This window comes from Lonchura striata, chromosome 7, assembly GCF_050655825.1.
Source record: "Lonchura striata isolate lonStrDom1 chromosome 7, ASM5065582v1, whole genome shotgun sequence".
Classification (NCBI taxonomy): domain Eukaryota; kingdom Metazoa; phylum Chordata; class Aves; order Passeriformes; family Estrildidae; genus Lonchura; species Lonchura striata.
In genome coordinates, this window is record NC_140709.1 from 11,093,939 (window position 1) to 11,117,368 (window position 23,430).

At 40.9% G+C, this 23,430-nt stretch overlaps 1 protein-coding gene across 13 annotated transcripts in view; it reads left to right on the top strand.

Annotated features, from left to right (window-relative positions):
- The window catches only part of SEMA5B (semaphorin 5B), a 269,934-nt gene that overhangs the window by 63,305 nt on the left and 183,199 nt on the right, over positions 1-23,430 (top strand). For all 13 annotated transcript variants that reach the window (XM_077784940.2, XM_085584195.1, XM_021526078.3 and 10 more), the window contains one exon: positions 20,416-20,476. The gene's annotated coding sequence lies outside the window, so the exon portion shown is untranslated. The remainder of the gene's footprint in view (positions 1-20,415; positions 20,477-23,430) is intronic.

Sequence of the window (23,430 nt, forward strand, 5' to 3'; positions counted from 1 at the left end):
TTAGGATTTTTTTCCAAGTCAAAAATGGCCCTCCAATAACGTAAAATATTTCATCCTTGATCCTACTGTCATGGTTGCATTGTACTGCTTCTACTCCCCAGCACATCTTCCATTTCACAGACAAAGGTCCACCAATTCATTCATTCATTTACCATGTTTTCTATCTTTTAAATATTCCTTAAATTTCCACCACTGGATTGCCCTAAGCCTGCAACATGGTTTTGAGTCTGGTTTGTTGAGGCTTTGAGGCCAAACAACTTTATTAACAACAGTAGCTTGCTTTGCAGATAAATCCTCGTCTTCAGAGAACATCTTTACTAAAGAGTTTCACAGCTGATTATGGACACAAATAACTCATCAGAAAAAGTTACTGATACTCAGTGCTTGGCAAGCCCTGAGTCATTATCCACTTAATGCTGTGGCACCGTGCATTTCCAGCTGTGTTGCAGTGGCATGCAGACCACAGCAGCTGTTGCAGAGCTCATCAAATGGCTGTTGAGCATCATCCTTGATTTGTCATAAACCTAAAGGTTTCTCTGGGGAGTGAATGTTATCACTTGCCACAGCCTGGCTACACTACAGTGATGCTCCAGCACTGTCGTTATCTTACATACACTGCTTGTTTGAATTCTTTCCCTCTCCCTTTTGCTTTCATTATTTTTCCTGTTTGTTGGGATAGTTGGGATCAGATTATTCATAGCCTTATGCTTCTAACTGACTTGCCTGAAAATGCAGTCTGGTGTATGCTTAGTGCTATTTGGCTTCATGTCTTCCTCTCCAGATGAGTTTATATTTAAAAAAAATATTTAGATGCCTAATAAAGAGGCTCAGAACATTTTGTGAACTGCTTAGGTACATTGTCCTTACAAAGAAGAATGGATTTCCAGGTGCAAGTTATGGTATGGACAAAAGCTATATTTTATGTAGGATTTTAACATTTGCACTTATTTTGAATAGGACCAAACACAGTCAATTTCAAAACTGGAAAGGAAGTTCTGAGGTGAGGGAGGGAGGAAGCTTTTTATGGGGTTCACAGAAATGCTTTATTTTAAGAAATGTTTATCTTCAGATGCATAATACAGAACATGGAGAAGCAAAACCTTATTTCAGAATATTTTATGCTTCTCAAAGCTTTTCTATGTCTGATTTCCCCCTTTTCATAACTTTCCCAGTTTTCTTCCCTTTTTTGTCTTTCAGACACAATTTTAGCAGAACTAAGATGCCACAAATTGTTTTGGCTCAAGGAAAAAAAGTTTACAAAGATTTTCTGACCACCTCAGCCTTACTGCTACTGGAAACCCTATTTCAGTACTCTTGTGCTTCCTAGAGACTTGAAAAATCCAGCCCATTTTCTGCTGCAAAAAGTGTTTTTCAGATGCAAGAGATCATAGTTAAGTTTCTGATCCTGGTGGCCAATTGCTTAAACTCTCTGTGCTTCACAAATTTTGCGATATTATGTGAACAGCAATAAAGTTGTTTTTCTTTTTGGCTCCCATGATTGTCTCTGCAGGGACTGAATTTTTGCAGTGCCAAATTTCAGAGCCCAGCTTTTTAACTCAACCAACACCCTCTCATTCTTTTAGTTTGGAAACACCTTCTTCGAGTCTCTGCTAAGTGGCCCTTAAGTTTGCATGGAAACCTTATCTAGAGAGATGGAAGTCGCTCCTGGCCACATCCCTTCATCCCTTCATCTCTCGGAAACACCTTGACAATAGTATTTTCCCCCCTTAAGTTGCACTGTAATTGCAAGAGATTTGCAATGGTCACTTCCAGGGACACCCAAGTACTAGTCACAGGGGAAAGTATTTGTGTGCTTTCACAGAGTATTTTTAATTTTACTGTACTTCTTGCAAAACTAGCCTGTCACCATGATTGGGCTGAGTGTCCCTGTGATTGCTCTATAAATAGCCTGGGTGGACAGAGACCAAACAGAGCACTTAAGCAGTAAGGATTTTCTGTTGGGCCTGCTGTGTTTGTGCAGGTTGTCATTGTCACTGTCACAAACAGGCTGCAAAAAATATTTTCAGCTGTTTGAGATAAAATGGGCAGAGGTGGAGACTTTGTGTTGGCTCGAAACATTGAGATGCTTTCAGGCCAGAAATGTTCTTTCTGCTGCCAGCCCCCTGAAGACTTCTTTGGCCTGAAGGCTCATGTGTTGCAGCTTATATATTAGCTCAATAAAAGATTCACGATCTGCCTTGTCTTGCTATCAGTCCATCTCCTACAAAATGTTGCTGTAGCTAATGGTGGCTCATATTTGATTTCTATCCAGGGTATTTTAAGGCTGCAAAACCATGTAGCAGGATAGGTGTCTGTCTCAGTGCTATCCTCTGCCTGTTATTATGTGTGTTTGTATTAATGATGAGATATCCTGCAGCATTAGTTGATTTAAATATTGAAAACAAATGTTCTCCTATTTCTCTGCCTTGGGGCTAGGAGTGATTATTCCAGCCTCTTCAGTGTACAGGAATATGCATCTCTTGAGGTCTCTATTCTGCTGTGAGCCTAACATATGAACTCAGTTTGCAAATTCATCTGAGAAATGCTAAAATTGGCACCTAGTTCTGCAGGAACCTATACCAGTACTATCTCATGGTCAAAATCCTGCTTTGCTTTAGAAATGCAGTTTTTTTAAACTTGGCCACTTGGGTCAACATTCTTCTGTCTCCTTGTTGTTTACATCTTGATGTTTCAGTATCACCAGGATACATTATTATGACCCTGGGATGCAAACAGTCCACTGCTGATGGCTTTTTTTAGTAACTTGGCAATGTTATCTAAAGCAAAGCAGACTCTTGAAATTGGGACACTCTGCAATTCACAAGGACAAAAAAAAGTATTTGTGGTACAGAGTATTTTGCACATTTGAAATCTCTGTTGTATCAATCTTAATCAGAAATGAGTGCCTGGAGCAAAAAAAAAATTGCTGCTTAATGTTTCTGATAAAAGTAGCATTTGCAAAAAAATGCATTTAGAAATGGTATAAGAGTTTCACACACTAACCTTAACAATGTTGATAGTGTTGTTTATAAATATGTGGTTAGGGAGATATAAAATTGTAGATCATTGCCTTGCTAAGTTATAATATCTTTTTCTGAGCTATTAAAGTGTGTCAACTGAATGAATGTTTAGAATCCATGCAGCACATGTAGTAAAAATTTGCATGAAGACCATATTGATTTCAGGTGCAGGGGAAACATTTCAATACTGAATAGATGAGCTGCTGGATTTATCTGTATTCTAAGTTGTGAGAATGCAGAATTTGCCCAAGGGACCTCTTCTAGTCCTAATGTGAGCTGGTGCAAGACAGTGGGAGGCATTGCATACGAGATGTATTGAACAACTGCAAGCTGCAGCTATTGGGTTTGGTCCCTGGCCTCTCCTGTACATCCCAACAAGGCATTCCATGATGGATTCCATCAAATAGCCTCATTTCTAGCCCTTCACACAAGGGAAGGCTGCTCCCACAACTACACTCAGAGAGGCAGAAGTAGATGTTACTCTTCAGTCCACTCATGTCACAAGTCTAGTGCTGAGCACTTTTTGGTAGCTGTGTGTTGGTTTTGGCATTTAGGGGCTGCAGAATTGAGATACCAGCAGCTGGAGACAGCACAGCCCTGGCAGAGCAGTGGGTCAAGGGACAACCTACATGCTTAGTGAGTGGGCAGTGAAGAGAGCTGGAGGAAAACAAGCACGGAGCACATAGTTATTAGCAGGGAAATAACAGGGATTGCAAAAAGCTGATGCTCATGTGGTGATGTATTTTTTATGATTAAGTGCCTCAGTTTATCAAGATAATTTTGAACATTTTTTTTCTTCAAGCCAATGTCAAGATCTTTTTGTGTCCTCAATCTGGAGCTCATTAAGTGTATGGCACATGGAAAATTCTGTTTATCTCTTAATAATGTAATACTGGGGAAAACAAACTCTTAACCCCATTTTCTGTTGGACACCTTCTGCACTCCACATTAAATTTACTTCATATATGTGCACTCAAACATTTGTAAATATGTCTCACTGTGTCTCAGTGTGGGTTTGAAAGTTGTTCTGAGCAAAAATCTCACCTGGGCTTCGAGAACAAAATGCATAAGCCCAGAGCTCTGTCCACCTGAAATGGCCAGAGATGGAAACACCCCCTTAGTGCCAGTGTTACAGATGGTATTTCTCTGGAGGGAGATAGTGAAGGATGCAGTGCATTTAGGAATTTGTTGTTGCCTTGCTTCAAAGTGAGGAGAGAATCAATAATTTGTTAGGCTGTGAGCTGACGTCTTGTCTAAGTGCCAGCTCCGGTGTCCTCCAGGATAAGCTGCCAAAATGTCTGAGGGAGCAAAGCGGGATGTAAATTCCACAAGTCATTTTCCTGAAACTCTTATGTGGAAAACCTTTAGAAGCCTCTCAGTAAGGACAAAATCCTTCCAAGCTTAATGCTGGTTTGAGCAAAATTCCTTCTGAGGTCAGTAGACCTAATCCTGAAGTCTTATCACTTGTTTACCTTGATGGGATTTGAGTGTGTGTGGGGGAACAGAGGGTCTTGGGACAGGGTGTGCTGGAAATGCTTTCCTGGGAGGCTGGAAGAAGCCTGCCAGACTCTGCAGAAATGCATATTTGAAAGGAAGTTTTGCTTCAGTAAAAATCACCTAGGTTTCCCACTTTCTCAGCAGTGGTAGAAAGGGTAGGTGAGGATCCATCTTTTCTCTGATGGCTGTTAGGTGTCTGTGGGTGGCTCAGCCCCATCTCTCAGGGACAGTGCATCTCACAATTCCATATGTGTGCTTCTAAAGTGGTTTGTATCTCAGACTTTTGCATCCTAGATGAAAAAAGCCCCCCAGGCTGGCAATCCCCTCAAATCATTTTAATTGTAACATAGCCCATCAGAATGATGATAAATAATGTCAAATACAGAAGCAGATGAGAACTGAGATGTTGGTTTCTCTTATCCTTAAGCTGGAAGACAAGCTCTGGGTTTGCCGTGTAGCTCTAGGGAAAGAACCTTGCAGGGGGCTTTGGAGCAGGTCCTGGTCTGCTTACCCCATGTGCTGTCATAGTGAAACCCCATAAAAGGCCCCTTGTCCCTGCACTGCAAGTCATGGTGTGCCAACAGTGCCCTCAGCAGAGATTTCTCCTGCCTCTCTCTTTTCCTCCCCTCTTTCTCCTTGCAAATTGAAATCTATCTCCTTTATAACGGACTCGGCCTTTATTAGCCCAAGATCATGCCTCTTTATTAACCTTTCAGTAAGGCTACATCAGCTGAGTGAAACACCATTCAGCGGGGCATATGGTATCATAAAAGTCACTGCTGGTGTCACACAGCTGTGTACAATTTTGTTTGGTTTGAGGCTTTTTGCTTTTCAGTAAAGAAATGGAAAATGTTCTTTTCTTCTTTTCTGCTTTCTGGTGAGTGACTTATAAACAGTCTGTGTGAAATTGGCTCTGGAAAATATAATCAGAAAAATATATTGGCTGTTGCATTGTTTTTCTGAATTCCAGGTCATGGTACAGGGGAGATTCTGTGGTAAAGTTTCATTAAAAGTAAAGAAAGAACACTAAAAGCCCTGCTGCAGATCCAGGGAAAGTAAAACTTTGTTAAGACAAGTAACACTGGGCCATCTTGTACTTTATTTCCTGCTGCTTATCTAAAGCACATTACTTACATTCAATAGATTTCTACTTCTGGCAGTTTATAACTCCATGAGTTTAAGAGCCTTTGACTAATTAAGAGAGGAGATATTTTTGCCATGCTGCCATAAACCTATTGCAAGAATAATTTTTAAGTGTTTTGCTCTTTATGGGCATGTGAGGCCAAAATTACAAATAAGTGTCTGAGTTTCTGTGTAACTATACATATATATTTATATTTACATATATAAATATATATTCATGTACCTACATAAATATGCAAAAAAATTATATATCTATATACATATATATATATGCACACATATATGTCCTCAGATTATATCTATGTCCATATCTGTATTTATTAGGAAAAAAAAAGCCTTGTAAGTGAACAGCTTTGTTGGGCAGAATGTAGATATTGTTAGCAATCTTCTAGGTGGGTCTCTGATTGGGTTATAAGTTATTTGCAAGTTAATAATGGAAGAATTTCAAGAGGTTTGATCCTACAGGTGAAGAAGCATGTGTGATTGTGCAACTGCATGGGCCCACATGCAGAAAGCAACTGGGAGGGATGTCTGTGCTTAAACTGAACACACAAATTTTATTACTTCTATCCATTGATGCTGATTTTAAATATGGGAGGCTCAGCCTATTAAGGTAGCTCAGAAATGTCTTTCCAAAATGGAGTTTGGTCCAGGTCCAGAGAAAGACATACAGGAAAGGATGCCTAACTCCACAATAAATCCTGTACCCCACAGCTCAAGATTTAGGAAAACATAAGAGTTCTTAACTTCATTCCTGTTTGACAGCACGAACCAGTGCCTCTCATATCACTGTGAACCTGACTGCCAGCTCTCTGCCAAAGCCTTGGGCAGTACTGAGACCCAATGGGTTTTTAATTCCATGTAAGGTGTTTGCGGTGCCACCAGGGAAGTGTCTGGTCTTAATCAGCAAATCTATCCTGAGATGAGTGATGGAAAATGAAAGCAGTCAGGAAAAGAAGTATTTGTTGATGGAAGTTATCAAAACACTGCTCATTTTAGTGAAGGCTGAAAACCAGCTTTGTTGGGATAAGAGAATTTACAAATGTATCATTATGCTGTTGCTAAGATCACACCTGTAGCATCATGCACCAAGATGCATCTCTTAATGTCAGAAACCAGACACCAAAGGAAGACTGCACCATTAAAGGAGATACAGAAGCAGGAATGAATTTAACCAGTATCATATAGAGAAATGCTTAATGGCAGGATCATAATCTTAAGGGTCATTTAATACCAGGAAAAGGAAATGATACATAACACAAGTAGTAACACAAAGAACAGTGAATTCAATTTAATAAAGGGCAAATTCAAATTGGAAATGAGGCTAAACTTTTAGATGGTTAGGGGATGGCAGAAAGGGAAATCATTTGCTTAATGAGGTAGTTATGACAAGCTAGGTAGAAATACTTTGTTTTCCGAAATCAGCAAGTGTGACATTCAGTCTTTCCTGCCTGATACAGTGAGTTCAACAGCAGAGTCCAGAGGTGTTTTGTCAGCCTTGTCCATCATGATCATTACTTGCATTAATAATCCATGTTTCAATAAAGGCACTACGGCAGCATTGCAGAATCCTTCTTGTTTCTCTAACACTGAAGAAAGAAATTGGGTATTTCGTTTCTTCAAATATGAAACAAAAAATTAAGTGTGCTGTGGTGGAGATTTACAGCCTCATGTATTTTGTGCCTGGTCAGAGCTGTGTTATAGAAGGGCTGGTGGGGACTCTTCATGGGATTGTGAGGGACTTGGGTGCTTTACTCTTCACTGTTTTGAGGACAATGGACACCTCAGAGATACCTGCTGGAAATCCTACTCTTATATTCTGCTTCTACTGTTTCCTTGAAGCAGAGCTGACCCCATGGCTGTTGTTACACAATGGGTGATCTTAATTCCCGACCTGCAGGGCTTGCTGCTCCAAATGGGCTCTTGGGCTCCTGCCTGCTTACAGCACATTTTAGGAGCATGTCTGAAAACAACCTTGTATCTGTGTTGCCAGGAAGGCTTTATGAAAAATAGACTACAAATGCATACTGCCAGAACCTCACATCCGAGTAAAAGTGAGCCAAATGTATTTCCAGTGCAAATTTACTGGAATTGATGAACAGTACAAGAGCTAATACTAATATTTAAATCAGTGATTCTGATACAATAAAGACAAGTGTTTAACAAAGCTGTTTATCTCTTTGTAGCATAGATATACAGTTGATAGTTCTTGCTTTCTTTTAAATCTATTGATAGGCACAAAGTACCTAATTGATGAGGTTGCATAGGGATCCCAGCTAACAATTAATGATTGCCAACTGATGAGTTTTGCAATGTCTGAAAATTAAAGGGTAAGATTCAGTGCATGGAAATGGGTCCTGTTGTCCAAAACAGCTGATGATTACTGTGTTTAAGAAACAGAATTCTCATAAGGATTGGAGCTGCTCAGAATTTAATGCAGTTTTTCTAGGACCTTGATAATCATCAGGAAATGAATGTAAAACTGTGATTCATGTCATTTGGAAAATTAATTGAATAATCTGATGGGCAGAGCTTGCTGGGGATCTAACTGTACACTGGAAAATAAGTCTTTAGTCATTGGTCTCTGTCAACAGCAATGGAAGTGGAGAAGGCAGTATATTTTATTCTGCAATTATCTGAAATGAAAATGGGTGGTGTCCTAAAGAGAAATAGAGTAGTATTGCTTTTAGCAAGGAAAATAGGTCAGCCTAAATACTAGCACTGGTTGTTATATGCTACTATGGATGTATGTGTTAGAGAGCTCTCTGGAAGATGAATTCATTCCTCTAAAAGCATTGCTTTATAAAGATCTTCTTTGAGCTTTGAGATTTTCTTTGGAGAAGTGGAAAAGTAGCAGTTTCCAGCTACCAGAAAGTTTCAGATGGAAACCTGGTTGCTAGAGTAGTTTCTTTCCCCAGTGCAAACACATAAACACTTGCAGGAAATAATCCAGGGACATTATTTCCTCTGCAGTACAAATGAGTCCATGCCATCTGTCCTGTCTCTTGGTTCTGCAGCATCCCTTACTGGATGTATAAGTCACTTTAGCTGTGAACCCTCACTCCAGTTGTGAGATTTCAAGTTTTTGCTTCTAGGTCTCTGTTGCAATCAAAAGTTTGTATGTAGCTTGGAGGACTTGCCCTCCCAGTTGCTCTCAGATCTTTCCTGCTCTTTGGTGAAAATTAGTAATAAAGTGTTTGTGATGTTCTGTGGAAGCAATGGCAGCAGTTGCACTTGCAGTAAATGTCAAAGAAAGAAGCTGTAAAGGCTGAGGAAAGTAAATGCGAATTATCAGGAGTCAGCACAAGAGATGTTGGTGCAGTAACTCAATTTTTTTGGCTGGGGATAGTCATAGATTTAATCCACTTCTCACATGAGGCATTGAAACAGTTGAACAATAACCCATAAAATTTATACTGGTGGTGTTCCAGGACCATAGGAAACAGAATACTTCCACAATGTTTTGCCAAAATATTTTTTGGATCTAAATAGCACATGTCAGGTGTTTATCAGCTACTGCGTAGCGTGTACTGGACCCAGCTACCCAGTAACTGATTCAAGTTTTAGTCTTTTATGCTGTGACATTGAATTGCTCCTTAGGGTGCAAATGCCAGGTGGTCTTCCCCTAGCAGAACCCATTTATCCCTATGTAAAATGGGCAATGCTTTGTGGGCTGAGGGAAGTCTTTCCTGTGTTGGTAAACTAAGGACTTACTTAAAATATCTTCTGTCCTTTAAATAGGTATCAATCGCATTTTTTTGGTTAGATACCATAGACAAGTTCTGTGTCTGCTTTGGGTCTGCAGTTGAACAGAGTAGTTCATCACTGGGGGAAACAAGTCTTTTTGTATAACTGTTTATTACTCTTCATTTTATCTGGACTTGTCAGTGTCTGGCAGATTCTCCATTCTTTGTACCATTCCTCTTCAGCTCACTAACAGATCCAGCATTAGCTCTGCATATAGTGGCAGGCTTGAGGATGTCATCACTTTTCTGAAATTTCCTTCACATTTTTTGGTCTTTCTTTAAAATTTATTTTCTTTATAGGTGAAAAAGGATGAGTTCTGCTCTGAATCTGGTGTTTGCTCTGTTCTTAGTACTAATTGCTACAGGACTGCACTGACCTGAAGTGGGGCTGCAATTGTGCTTAACATTTCTGCTTGGAAAAGCATTTATGAGATGCTGGCATGTGCATCTCATTTTGATAGGTTTACTTGTACTGTTTAGAACAATCTGAGAAGATTTATAATTGCTTGTTTTGCAATACAGACACAAAGAATTAAGTAAAGGCTTTATAAGTAATCTCTTTTTTCATCTAGCCAAAGAAGCACTGTCATGTTTTCATATATCAACTTATTTAGGGTCAAAGTTTGAATTCTCTCTGCATTTGATAGGCATATATAAGTGCTGCATCTGAGTAGTTCACAGAGGGATTTGGCACTTTGATTTTTAAATGCAGTGCCAAAAGTGTGGAGAGAAAAGTGTAGCTTGATTAGAATGGAGCCCGTGCAATGACAGGAGGTACATTTTCAGCAAAAATTACTGTGAGAGGAGATGATGACTTAGAAAACCAATTGCAATTAAAATTGCTGTAACAGAGTTGATACTAGAGGCAGAAAACTGCTAGCTTTTGATATTTGCTAGCTGGGCAGAAACTGAGAAAATATGTGTTTTCTGAGACAGAGATATGTCTAAGGCTGTACACAGGGACTCAGAAAATTGACTTCAGTTCCTTTCCTGGCTGCCTCACAGGATGCCTCTGTAGTCTTGGGGACGATTACAAAGTTTTCACCATATGTTTATGCTGCATCTAGTGATCTGGAGCCCTCATTTTAGTTGGGTTTCATGAAATTCTAGCCTACCAAGTAATATTTACTCACTTGTGTATACCAGAAAGTAAAAATAAATGGGCTTTGGAAAAATTAAACTGCTTCATGTTTACACTGAATAGGGATTCTGTGTCTTGGTTGGTGATGTAAGAAAAGTAGGCCCTTCAGAAATTATGACATATTAGACCTGGATAATTTAGATTGTTTCAAAAATTTTTGTGAGGAGGGAAAAGAGAGGAGGGGGAGAGAGGTAGTGCTTACCACAAAGTTTATGAGCTATTTTCCCAGGATCTTTGTCACATAACTCAGGAAAGAGGAAGGACATGAAGCAGAGATCCTTCCTCAAAGAGGACCTTATAGCACCATTATTTGTATCAGTGAAATACAGACGCACTTCTTTTTTAATGAAGGAAAAATGTGCCTTTTTCTAATATAGATAAATCATCCACAAACAAGCTTATGTGAAAATTAGAAGGAAGAAGTCCAAAGAGGCATGCCAGAGAAGGAAGTTTGCAAAGTTCAAGGGATTTGGGGAAGATTGCAGTGGGACTGTGACTGAGAGGGAGTGTTTACATCACCCATTCTTGACGGGTTTACCTTCTGGGACTCTGACCTTGGACTGCTGCCGGGACGTTTGCCTTGGACTTGTCCTCTGGGCTGGTGACTTAGTGATGGAATGACACACGTCTCTGTTGGGCTGAAACATGATATTTTCAGATGGCTCAGTGTGAGGGGTTTTGGTCTCTGATCATTCTGTCTCCTGCTCCAGTGATGAGAGGATATGTCAAGTAGTTAAAGCACAAATCGGGGACTGGGAGACTTGGCCTCTGTTCCTGAGGCTGCCACAGCCTATCTGTGATTTTGGAAAAGGCAAAGAATGACAGACATTAGATGCAGCATTTTCCAGTGGCTCAATGACTTAACTCTGCTGCCATTAGAGTAAGTGGGACTTTCTCTCTTGACTTTGTTGGGAAACTTGTATTTCAGACTGTCTATAAAACATGCTTGTTCCTCTAATAATTTGGTTAAAAAAGAATTGTGTGCCTGCTCCAGTGTAGGGAATTGATGCAACTTTTTAGCTGCTATATAAGGGGTGGGGAAATCACAGTTAACTAAAAAGGTGGGTCACTGCTGCAGGCCCTGGTTATATACTACTTCAAATCCAAAATAGTTGTTGTGTTTTGCCAGAGTTCATTTCTACACAATAACTTACTACTTCTCAGTTACTCAGGATAGATAGGTGTGATGTAGTATAAGCAGGGGAATGTTGAGTGGAAATTGATTAGTTTGGTCCTTAAAATCTACCCCACAAAAACTCATCAGATTTTCCACAGGAGCATTACAAGAAGGTACTATTTATAGTTTGTGCTCATTTTGTGCTGTCTGAAACTAGGAAGAGTTTCCACTTTGGAAAGGTTGTAGTTTAAGTTTGGAAAATGGAAAGGCATTTTCAAATTCCTTATTGAAAATTAATTTTTTATTTTAACAGAAATAGAAAATGTTTCTCTTTGATTTTGTAGAATGATGGACCCAACACAGAATTTTCCAGAACAACTGATCTGGTCCGATCATGTTGATTTATTTCCCTTTGGTCTGTCTGGCAAAGACATATGGATCCAGAAAATGTTTTTCCAGGGGAAGTGTCAGTTTCAGTCCTGCAGACAGCTCCCAGGCTGGGAGTCCTCTGAAAGAGAGGAGACGTGAAGGAGGCTGCAGGAATCAATCAATCAAGTGATGCCATTAGCAGGCAAGAGTCTGCAGAGATGTGTTCAGAAAGCCCCAGAAAGCCCAGATACTGTTCTTTTGCAGGTTGCTATACTGAGCATAGACTTGGTCATCTCACAAGGGAGAATGGGATCCTATGGCCTAACTCTGCTGCTGGACAAAAATACACATCCAGAAGGACAGAGTGCCACAGTGCCTAGAGAAAAAAGGAATAGTCATATTTTCCTTATGCTCCAGAGGCTTGCTCAAGCAAGTCTCTCTTGTAGGCTGGGCAGTCTAGGGGTAGAGGAATGTTGTTTTATTGAAAGCTGTTTGGCTGCATATCAGGGATCCTAAAAGCCCTGTGAGTCTGATCTTAAAATTTGCTTGGACTTCCAGTACTTTGGTTTGTGGCATGGCTGTGCAGGCTGAGGGTCTCTGGCCTGTAAAAGCACTGGCCCTGTTGGCTGTTTTGCACGTGAGCTGGTGGGAACTTAGAGCAGCCGACAGGACCAGCAGCACAGGCTTGGTCCCCTCACATCTCTTCTTTGAAAGACCTGGCAAAATCAAGACTGGATGTGTCAATGTCAACAGATCAAGTTTTAATCAAAAAAGAGTCATGTTGGAGATTTCTTGGCTGCTCTTAGTATCCTGGGTCTGGCTAAGAAACAATTTGAAAGGTGAACTTGGCTCAGTGGCTTTTGCTTCTTTGATCTGCCTTTCCCAGAGTGGTTGTGCACCAGAATGGTGCAGCTGTGCTCTTTGGAGGAAGAATAGGCATTTTCTTTAACTAAAGATGTTTGCAGTCATTTCCTGTCTCTCCTTGAATTCTTTTCATATTCATATTAATGGATTTAGTGCTAATGAGAACAATATGTTAAAAAGATCACCTGTCACTATCTCTTGGAGTAGCCAAAGTGGGGGAAAGGTAATGAACAGCTCCCTCTGAATTTTTGACTCATCTAATCACCTAAATTAATTAGTGTTAAAGAAAAGTTGCAGCATGGTGTGACCATCCAGGACACTCTGTCTGGCTCCATGACTTATCCTGCCTTGCCTGTGTATCCAGTGTGCTCTGACGTGGCTTATGCTCTGTCCTCAGGTGCCTGCCATACTTAACACTGTGTAATCAGACTGAATTCAGGACTAATGTTGTCTGTGACAGAAGACTATTTCCAATCAGCTGTAGGTCTAGTTTAGGCCTTTTAGGATCAAACTTTCATCTCCAATTTAAATCCACTGAAGGAAAGAGTTTTATCTTTCACACCTCTTGAAAGTAGAACCTAGAGCTAAGTGTTGTCTTCGAGCACTATCCCGGGCCGTGCCTCTGTGACCTCCCATGCATATGCACATGCTTTTGGTGACAGTCTTAAGTTAATAGTCATGGCTGTGTGTGGAAAAGGGAGGAATGAAAATAATGCCTAACTTCAGGGTGTTCTTGCAAGCAATGAGGAATAGTGTCTGGAAGGCACCAGCTCATAAGTTGGGGTTTCCCCCTTCCCCCAGCTGTCCCACTGGTTTGCTGTAAAATCCTTTGCAAATCATTCACCTTCTCTGGAGGCTCGGTTTAGCTTTTGTGCAGCAGGAACAATGATTCCTTTCAGCTCTGCATCCACAGTGGTGATTGCACGGGGTTAACGAGCAGTAATGCAGCCTTCAGGGAGCTGCAGTGCTGAAGCCACTCTAGCGAGTGTTTTGTGCTGGGAGAAGAATAGATCCTTAAAATATTTAATCAACAATCACTGGGCATATATACCCCCACTTCTGGATTAAATACTCTTAGTGATTTAGGGCTCTATTATGTCTTTACCTCTTTTGTTTATCTCATGTTCTCATCAATCAGGGCTTCACTTTAGACCATGATAAAGCACTTTAACCATGCCTTTACTAGTTATAATTGTTAGGAAATCTGCATATTTTTAACCTTTTTAAAATAGTGATTCCAGTCTCACTTTCTGAGTTGTCTTGACATTTTTTATAGGGAAAAAATGAATTTCCATATGGGTTATACCTTGTAAAAAGATTATCTCAATTTGCTCTTTTTAGAAACTTTTCAGAAGGGAAGGCACTGTCCCAATTCACAGAAGCAATTTTTCTTTTCAATGGATCCTGTGACTCAAATCTAAACCTTTGCTCTCAGAGGAACACTTTTCAAATGTTTACTTAATGCTTGATTCCTGATAGGCAGTCTGGAGAAAAAAACAGATGAGGTGTTACTCCTGAAAGTTATACTGCTTTATATTGTTTGAAAGGCAGAGATTGAGCTGATTTGTCTAGCAGCTTGCCTTTTCTCAGCTAGGGGAAAATGTTCCTTTGTAGCTCAGGCTTTTATCAACAGTCCAATAAAAGTGTTTTATATATACATAAAAAAATCATACAACATATAAAGCCTTTTATCTTGATAGCTCCAAAGTAGTTGACAAATTTGTCAAGTAATTTGTCAGCTACTTTCCTCAAAAGTTATCTCTTATTCCAGAAAGTTATCATGGAGGTATTTCTATGGTAGGTGAAATTATTCTTGCTACTGATAGCTTTGAAATAACAATTAGACTTGTAATGCATGCATTACAAAATTTTACTCTCCAAATTTAAAAAATGTTTTCTTAGCCCTTTTTTCTAGCTGAACAGGTTTTGTGGAAAGGCGAAAACTGCATGAACTGATGGGGATGCCTGCTCCTCTGTGGTACCTCCAGACCCATCCCAGGCTTGGAGAGGAGCCTCTGGGCAAGAAGTGAGTTGTCTTCTTGCCTCGTGAAGTTCCTGACAGCAATTTGCCCTTTACCTCACTGGTGACACCATGACCTTTGATGGCCACTACTCTGTTATAAATCAGCAGTGTTTGCCTCTTCTGGAAGGGCTCTGGATACACATCCCACATGCACACACACTCTGCATCTGTGAGGCTTCACCAGAGCATCCCTTGGCTCCTGAGCTTTTCCCCTATGCAAGTTGTTTGCTACCTCGTGAGCAAACCAATTGCAAGGTGGCTGAGTTTGGTGAAGGGATCCATGGCAGGAGTGTGTTAATGGACTCAATGCTATTTATTGGCTCCAGTGGATTTCGCTGCGCCCTTGGCGCGTTCCTGCTTCCTGTATGAAACTTGGCTGAAGGAGCCAGAGCTGCAAGACATCATCCCAGATTCCAGCTGGGATGCGTAACTTGGCTACATGACACTCTCCCCTATTTGCCCCCCTTAACTACTTCCCATGTTAAATAGTTTCTCAGGACTCAAAGGGGAAAGAGGAAATAATCTCCAGGCCAATGATTCTCATAAGTAGAAAAATGGCATAAATAAATTAGCAATGATTAATAGGAAAAAATTGTCACTTGTCTCACTTGCCTGGAAGCTGTAGCTTGCTGAAATGACAGTCTTGGTGTCAGGGGGTTGGGATGCAGAGAGTGAATGATGGGGGTAGGGATTTATTTTATATATATTTTCAAATTGGAAAAAAAAGTGTGATTTATTTTCCTTTGCTGCAGCTTGCTCCAAATTTTCAGTTTTACATTAATAGTTGTGGGAACAGCAGTTCTTACTGCCATATACTTTAGCTATTAACACTGTGTCTGGTTTGACAGTACATCTCTCAATTTATTTTTTTTATTCCCTTCTGATCATAAAATATGTATCAGCCTTCCTTTCTAATCTCCTTTGGCATGTCCAGCTAGCTATTTTGTATCTTTCCTCTGTTTGAATTTGAATACTTAATCAGAATAAAGAAACCCTCTATTAAAACTCTCTTTTTTTAAAATTTGAAACCTGATTGAATTCATATTTAATAGAATGATTTCTCAAGTAGCCTCTAACAGCTTTCTACCCAAAATGTTTGCTTCACTGATATTTTAATTGCTGTAATAATCAGCATTCTGAGTACGAGGTCTTTCCTCTAGCTTAGTAAATCCATACTGGCTGAGTAAAGCATGTCTGTGATTTATGTGCAGATAAACAGCTTTGGATCCTATCCAATCACTTCATCAGTTTTAATTCGGCTGCCTAATCAGTAGCAAACAGAAGGATTGGTTTTTGCTGGTTTGGTTGTTGGGTTTTTTTTTTTTTTTTTTTTTTTGGCTTTGTTTTTAACAGGGTTGGGGTTGTTAATACAGGGTTTGGCATGTTCTCCAGAATGGCACAAATAGCTCCCCGTTTCTCATCATCTTTGTGTCAAAATCAGCTGTAACTTTCTGGAAGAGTTTATAAGAAGGGGATGAGATGCCAAGCTGTGCCTTTGGGCTTTCGTTGGTATCTAAGGAACCAGGCAGATATGCAGTCTGAACAGCGAGTCTGCTCATATCTCATGGTTAATAAAGGATATCCCTCAGATGCCTGAGAAAAGTGGAAGAGCTCATACAGAAGCAGATTTTGTTTACTCTCTCTGTTTAGGAGTTGATGCCTTCAAAATCATTTCCACAGCAATTATTATATTGCAGTTGCTGTTTGTTACTATAGGCAAAGTGACTTGGGAGGGTCCTGGGAGGTGCAGGGGGCACTGTGGGGTGCAGCTGTGCAGGAGTGGGACAGGAGAGCCCACTTCCCCCTTTGCACCCTCAGCCTTTTGCTTGCTGCACAAGCCAGAGGGCTCCAGATTATTCCAGACTCAGGCTCTTTGAGATTAAGGCTTGTGACCACAGTTCCTGACCTCATTTTTGTCTACAATAACCTAAGCAAATGCCTGTTAAGGTTAAAACACTGCACCATTTACATTATCATCTATTAGTGCCATGTGTCAAGAGGTGAAGCATTCTCTGATTTATAAGCAGCCTCTGAAGGATTACAGAGAGCTACCCCATTTTGGACATCAGATCTAGGGCAAGCAATGCCATCTGTAATAACAAAGCTTACTTTACCTAAAGAGCTTAGAATGGTTTGAGTAGTAAACCATGGCTGTGTGTATATGAACCTCGTCAGCTCTCCTGGCTGCTTCATTTCAGTGTGTAACTATGCCTGGCCACTCCATTTACACTGGGAAACTGCAAGAGGTATTCGTAGCTCTTCCTCTATATCAGTTTTTTTTCCTGAATCCTGTTTGCATAGCAGGCTTGGGTAAGCTGTGCTAGGCTTTGTGGGTACCATTGGAGTGTTTATGGGGCAGACTGACTGGGAAGGGGACACTGGCATTGCTGCTGCATCTTCTCGGGGGCTCACATCATAACCTAGTTGACACATGCCACCTTTTTTCCATGTCAGATTAAATCCTCCCAGCTCTGTGTGAAATTTCACTCTTACCAAGAATCTTAATCAGAGCTGCTCCATTCAAACTTTTTGGCTCAGACTTAATTCCTTGCCCACACCCATAGCTGTAGGACTTTAAATAGACTTTTGAATCATCATGAAATTCAGAGAATTAGGCTGGGCTGGAGGGAAGGGCAGGGCACTGGGTATGTGGCATTTTGGGATCAGTTCTCTGTGCAAATGTAGATGTCCTAAGGGACCTTGGGTGAGGTGTGTAATCCATCTGCTGTGTTAGATTTTTTTATAGCTTGCAAAAGGGCAGTAACATCTTGTTGCCTTTGACTTGCAATGAAGAGAGAATAAAACCCATTAATAAAGAGAAGACATTTAAACTCAGTGGAGGTTCTGGTACAGCTCCACCTCCACTAACAGTACGTACTGGGCTATAAAAAACAAGGCTCGAAGAGTTTTCAAAAATTATTTGGCAACCTGTGTGGAGGGGGAAGTTTGGCCATTATAGTGTTATTTATATTATGTTTCTTTTTTTTAATTTATGACAGCCTGTGGAGGGACTACCAGGCTTGGGATTCTCCTGGCTTTGACTGAGCACAATCTATAGCTTTGGTTTTCTTAAACTTAACAGGAGCTCTGAGCATTCCTGTTAAAATTGATGGGAAATGAACTTCAAAAGTCCTGAAAGATGAAGACTATCCCATCTGTCTATATCTGCTGCTTTAATGGAGAGATGAGAAAGGTTTCATGCTGTAATGTGGCAAAGAATTCAAATGTCTGAGAAGAAATTTCAGGAGATGGTTCAGTGTCTTGGGGATCAAAGGGTTCATTTAGGGAATCCTTGATTCTCTAGCCAAAGGGGAGCTCTTATGTTTAGAGAGGCAGTGTGCAGACCAGAATTCTTCTGCTGATGAAACCTAGAGTTTGTGCTGTTCAGTGGCTTTCTGTATAGGAAAGACTACCTGCCAGTCCTGGAGGTTTGAGCTAACAGATGGATCTTGTTTTCTTACAAGCTGGTGTGCTGGGCTTTTATCTGCCTCCTGGGATATCACCAAAGGAGCATTTCCACTGTCACCATTAAGCAGGAGTTATCTGATGGTGAAGACAGAGTCCTTTTGGTGGGTGCTCTGTCACCCTTGGGTTCCTTTGGTGTCCCACCTTCAGGATTCAACCCTGGCAGAACAGCTGCAGAAATGTTCACATCTTCATCCCTTTCCTGTGATTTCTTCCATGAGGAAAAGACTGTTAGAAGAAGGAGGGAAATGTGAAGAGTCTGCATGTGTGTTAGTCTTAGTATGTTGAAAGAGGAGACTGTGAGAGCCTTGTCTGGGTTATGGAAATGTGATGAATGAGGTTCCTTGAAGGAAACAATTGCTTCAGTACTCTCAGTGAACTGTGTGACTGGTTCCTCTGTTTCTGCAGTTTGTTTTTTTTCAGATGGCGCTACATTTATCATGACTTTCCTTTATAATGTTTTTTCCTATTTTCCCTTTTTACCCTCCCTTTCCCTTTTTCCCTTTCACTTTTCCTGATTCATACTGTATAGAAGCTATTGTTCAAAAAATAGTTACCAGGGTAGTGAGAAGTCTTCCTATGGCTAAAGCCTGATGGCCTGTCCCTGAGTGCAGCACCTTAACCCACAGAAGCCCTCTGGCATTATATAGAATTTTGTCAGATCAGATACTAGTTTCCTTGGAAAAAAAAATTTGTCTTTTTAGTATCTCTATTCCTTGTCTATGACGTAGTGTTAGCAGCATGTGCTCCTTCTCAGTGAGGAAAAACCCATCTGGTTTGTGAATGCTCAGACATAGCTCTAATGGAAGCCATGTAAATAACTAGATAAATTATTTCATTGAATTTGTCTGTTGAGCATAATAGGTAGCAGGGTCAGAATCTCTTCACAGTGATTAATTTCTTACTGGCTGAGTGGGATTTGTGCTCACAAGCCATTGTACAGAAGTGTCCTCCAATTCCTGCTGTCTCTGTCTTTTCCCTGCCCACACTTTTAGCTCTTTGATCTCTTGCTGGTGAGCTCCAGGGACCCGAGACTACCACAGCCAATGTCTGCACTGTGCAATGCAAAGAGTTCAGGCACAGAGCAGTCTTTTTGATGCTGCCATAACCGAAGGATAAATTAGCATGAACTAATCCAGAATTTGTTAGAATTTGTGATAACTTTTGCCTTCTTAATTTCAGGCAACTGTTGTGGGGTTTGGATAAGACACAGGGGTGAAAACAGCGAGAAGAACCTTTCAGATATGGGTTTCTTGAGCAAATTTGCTCATTCTTAGCTTTGCTTTTGGTGTTTCAAAGAGAGGACTTATGGCTCACAGCCAGTGTGCAGACTCCCTGCCCTGCCACGCCTGCTGTGAGACTGGGAGCAAATCGTGTAGGCTGCACTCACATATCATCTGGCTGCAGCTCCTGCATTTACTTGAGCAGTTCAAATAATTCTGGACTAACCTGAGCACATCTGTAGTTCAGCTGGCAGAATGGAAGGTGCAATGAACTCCAGCAGGAGTGAATGATGAGGCAGGGTGATGGATGGTGGGGACAGAAGTGTTCCCAAAGACAGCATTGCAATGAGGAGTAAGATATGTGTTCACAGGCTACATTTCTCACTGGTGCAAATCTCCCACTTGGAAACTGGGGCAAGCGTGATTCCTTGTCTTTTCTGTGAGGATGAAGCATTTAGGATTATGGAAAGTTCAGAGAGGGCTGCAAAATTTCTCAATCAGATTGATTGTGTTAAAATATATATTGTTTCCACACACATTTTCTGCTACCTAATCAGTGGGCTAGGATTTTTTATAGAAAGCAGATAATTGCAGCTGAAACTAGTTTTGAAGCAACCTTCAGGTAAGCATTTAAGGAAAATTTTTACATTGCTTTGTGGTTAAACTTAAATAATATTTTCATTACATTTGATTTCCAAATAATGTCAAAATTCTCCTGGAAAAGAGAAAAAGCATTATTCACCCCTATCTGATAGAAGATGTAGTTAGAAATATCCACTGAAGACTCGTTTTCTGGTGTTTCCACAGGTCACTTAAGATCCTCCCTGGAGCGTGACTTCGAATATGACACTTCAGTAATGCAGAAGCTGTAAGTAAATAATATCATGTTTGCAGCCCTTGTTTAAGAGCTGTGTTTACACTTTCCAGAGCTTTGCTAGAACTCATTTTTGCTAGAATCTGTCTACCTCACAACAAGCTTGCCAGGAAGTCACTGAGAGAAGACATGGTTTCAAAGTCAATCATGCCATTTTTGATGCTTTGCTTTATTAGCTTCTTGTTTAATCTAAGAACTCCAGTAATGGTTGCCTAATCTGCAGGAAGAAAGCCCAAGACATCTGTCACTATTGCAGGAAATGTTACAAGCAGACAAAATTAAAAATATCTCATTAGCGTCTATGAGCAGTGAATAAAATGCAGTGATACATTACCAAAAGCTGGCACGGCATTGGTTCCCAGGCACAGAACAAAGGCCAAGAACCTTCCTCTGCTCTTGATACTAATTAAAAAGGCCTACGAGAAGATGAACAAATGAACCCGAGAGGCTGCTGACCTGGTCATGTATTTGTTGGCCTTTGGTAACTTGATGTTAGAGTTCAGTATCTTAGGAGTTTTATCACAGAAATATCTCACAGAGATATAAGCAATCACAGAGATTGCTTTTGGGCAATACCTGGTTGTGAATGCATGAAAAGGATACAGTTTCCTTTGCCTTCTCAACTTTTCCCATCTTTTTCTAAGGTGAATTAGGAAGGTGCTAATTTTGGTATCTCTTTTCTGAATTCTGCATTGTTTTTCCTAATCAATTCTCTCAGATCTGCTCAATCTCCATTTAATTCAGGCAGCCTCTCAACATCCAAGCCTTTTGTAATAAAGAGAATGTTAATTTTTCCATTTATATCAATGGTCTTTAGTCAGGTGTTTTCATATAACTCAATCATCCAGCATTGGAATTTGTAATTTAATCAATAAAGGAGGCCATTTTTCTCAAGAATACCGAGAAAGAAAGATCTTGAGGAAAATGCACAGTGAAAGGAAGGTGGAGAACAAAAAAGGGTGATAGGAACTGTGGTTGGCATTTAATAGCTGCACATTTTGGTGACTATACTTGCCTGGCAAGTAGCAAGTAAAAGAGATATCACTACTTTAAAATTAATGGATATAATGATTTGGCCTGTGCACTCATCTTGCAAAATCTAGAGTGACAATCATGGATAATACTCAAGTTGCTATGACAAGCACCTTGCACCATCTCCAGGTGTTGCAACATCCTGGTGAGCAGTACTGTTCACACGAGCAATTTGATATCGAGAGAGACACCAAGAAAGAAACTTTGTTGTGTGAGCTCCTCCAGCCTTTCTGCTCACATGGCTTTTCATCGTGGTGCTGTTACTTTAGATAAGGGCAGTGGAGGGATGGTCTGCAGCCTCCCTTGATGTGATCACTGAGGTGCCCATGGCTTTGCAGCACAGGGATGTCTCTGCCCACAGTAAAAGGTGGCTGTGGCCTGTGAACCTGCTCTGTCCCTGCCTCTGGCTTTGCCTGCAGGGCTTCTGCTGCCCCAAAGGTGTGGGTGGTCCTGTGCTCTGCTGGCAGGATGAGGGGGTGGGGGGGGGCTGTTCATTGCTAGCAGTGAGAGCTGTTCTAATTTCCTGCCCTGGCCCATCTGAAAGAGCATCTCTGCTAGTTCTGCCTGAGGTGTAAATTTTGCCCCAGGGGTGAGGATTTTTCTGCATTCAGCCCCTGGAAGACAACATGCCTTTTGCACACTGCCAAGCAGCTTTGAGCAAGGCCTGGCTGGGGATTTGAATGCTCCACTGAAGAAGTGTAGATACAGTTTGTGGCAATTGGGGTGGGGCTGTGGCCCAGCCCCACCCCAGTGGGCTCAGCTGTGAGCAGCAGGTGAGCAGCACTGACAGCAATGAGCCAGGGAGTGCCCAGGGGCACTGAGCAACCACCAAAGGGAAGAGAGGGCACACAGGTGCCGTGCATGAACATGAGGGTGTAAAAGGCTGGGCTAAAGAACAAGGAGCAGATGCTTGCAGCCTTCTGAAGGGATGCAGTGTTGCTCTGTATGGGCAGGTGCTTGAAGCTTTCTGATGTGGGATGGTGTTACCTGTATGGGTGAATGCTTAAAGCCTTCTGAAATTATACAGTGATACTCTGTGTATTGAGATCATCTCAACTGTGACATGAGCTGTGACAGAGAAACACTTCTGCTGGGCCATGGCTGGGGAGTCTCTCCTTGGCCCCTTGACTTCACTGTGAGATTGTCTAGGCAGGTCTCAAATATCAGACCTCTGTCGAGTCAGCCATGGTTTTGCTGATAAGTTGCTTTTAAGTATTATGGTCTCAACTTGGCAAAGTCTGCAAAACACAAGATGAAAGATATCAAATCTCTTCATTCAGAAAATGTTACTATTTAAAAGTACAGTAAATAATCTGGTGCTTAAGGCACATCACTGCTCCTTATGTCTCTCCCAGGGTCTGGTTGCTACTGCTATAGAAATATTTTCTGCAAATCAAACATTGAGCCAGCTATTGAAACATCCATCTTCTGGGATTTTTAGAACATGTCTTTTAGTTGAAGCAGGCATGTTAGTAAAAAAGACTTAATAATACAACATTTGGGGGAACTTTAAATATGTGGTGTGTGGCATTCTTCTTGAAGATTTTAGTACTCTCCTTGAGTGCTACTCCAAATTGAATAAACAGGTATTTTAGAGAGTCTTCAGGTGCTTATTTTCAATCTTCATTGACAAACTTTTCCTGTGGTAAGCACAGGAGAATCAAGTGTAGAGCTCTACAGTAAATAATCTTATTTCCCCACCCCTTCCCTCCCCAACAGCAGCACCCTAAGCACTCTACAGTGAAAGATGTACCTTAATGGGGATAGGGTCTTACCTCAGAGTTTAAGTAATGAACATCATGCATTGAAAAATGCCTAGATAAGAATTGTGTTGGAAGGGGCTGCCCATGGAGGTGGTGGAGTCACAATCTCTGAAGGTCTTCAAGAAATGACTGGATGTAGCCCTCAGTGCCATA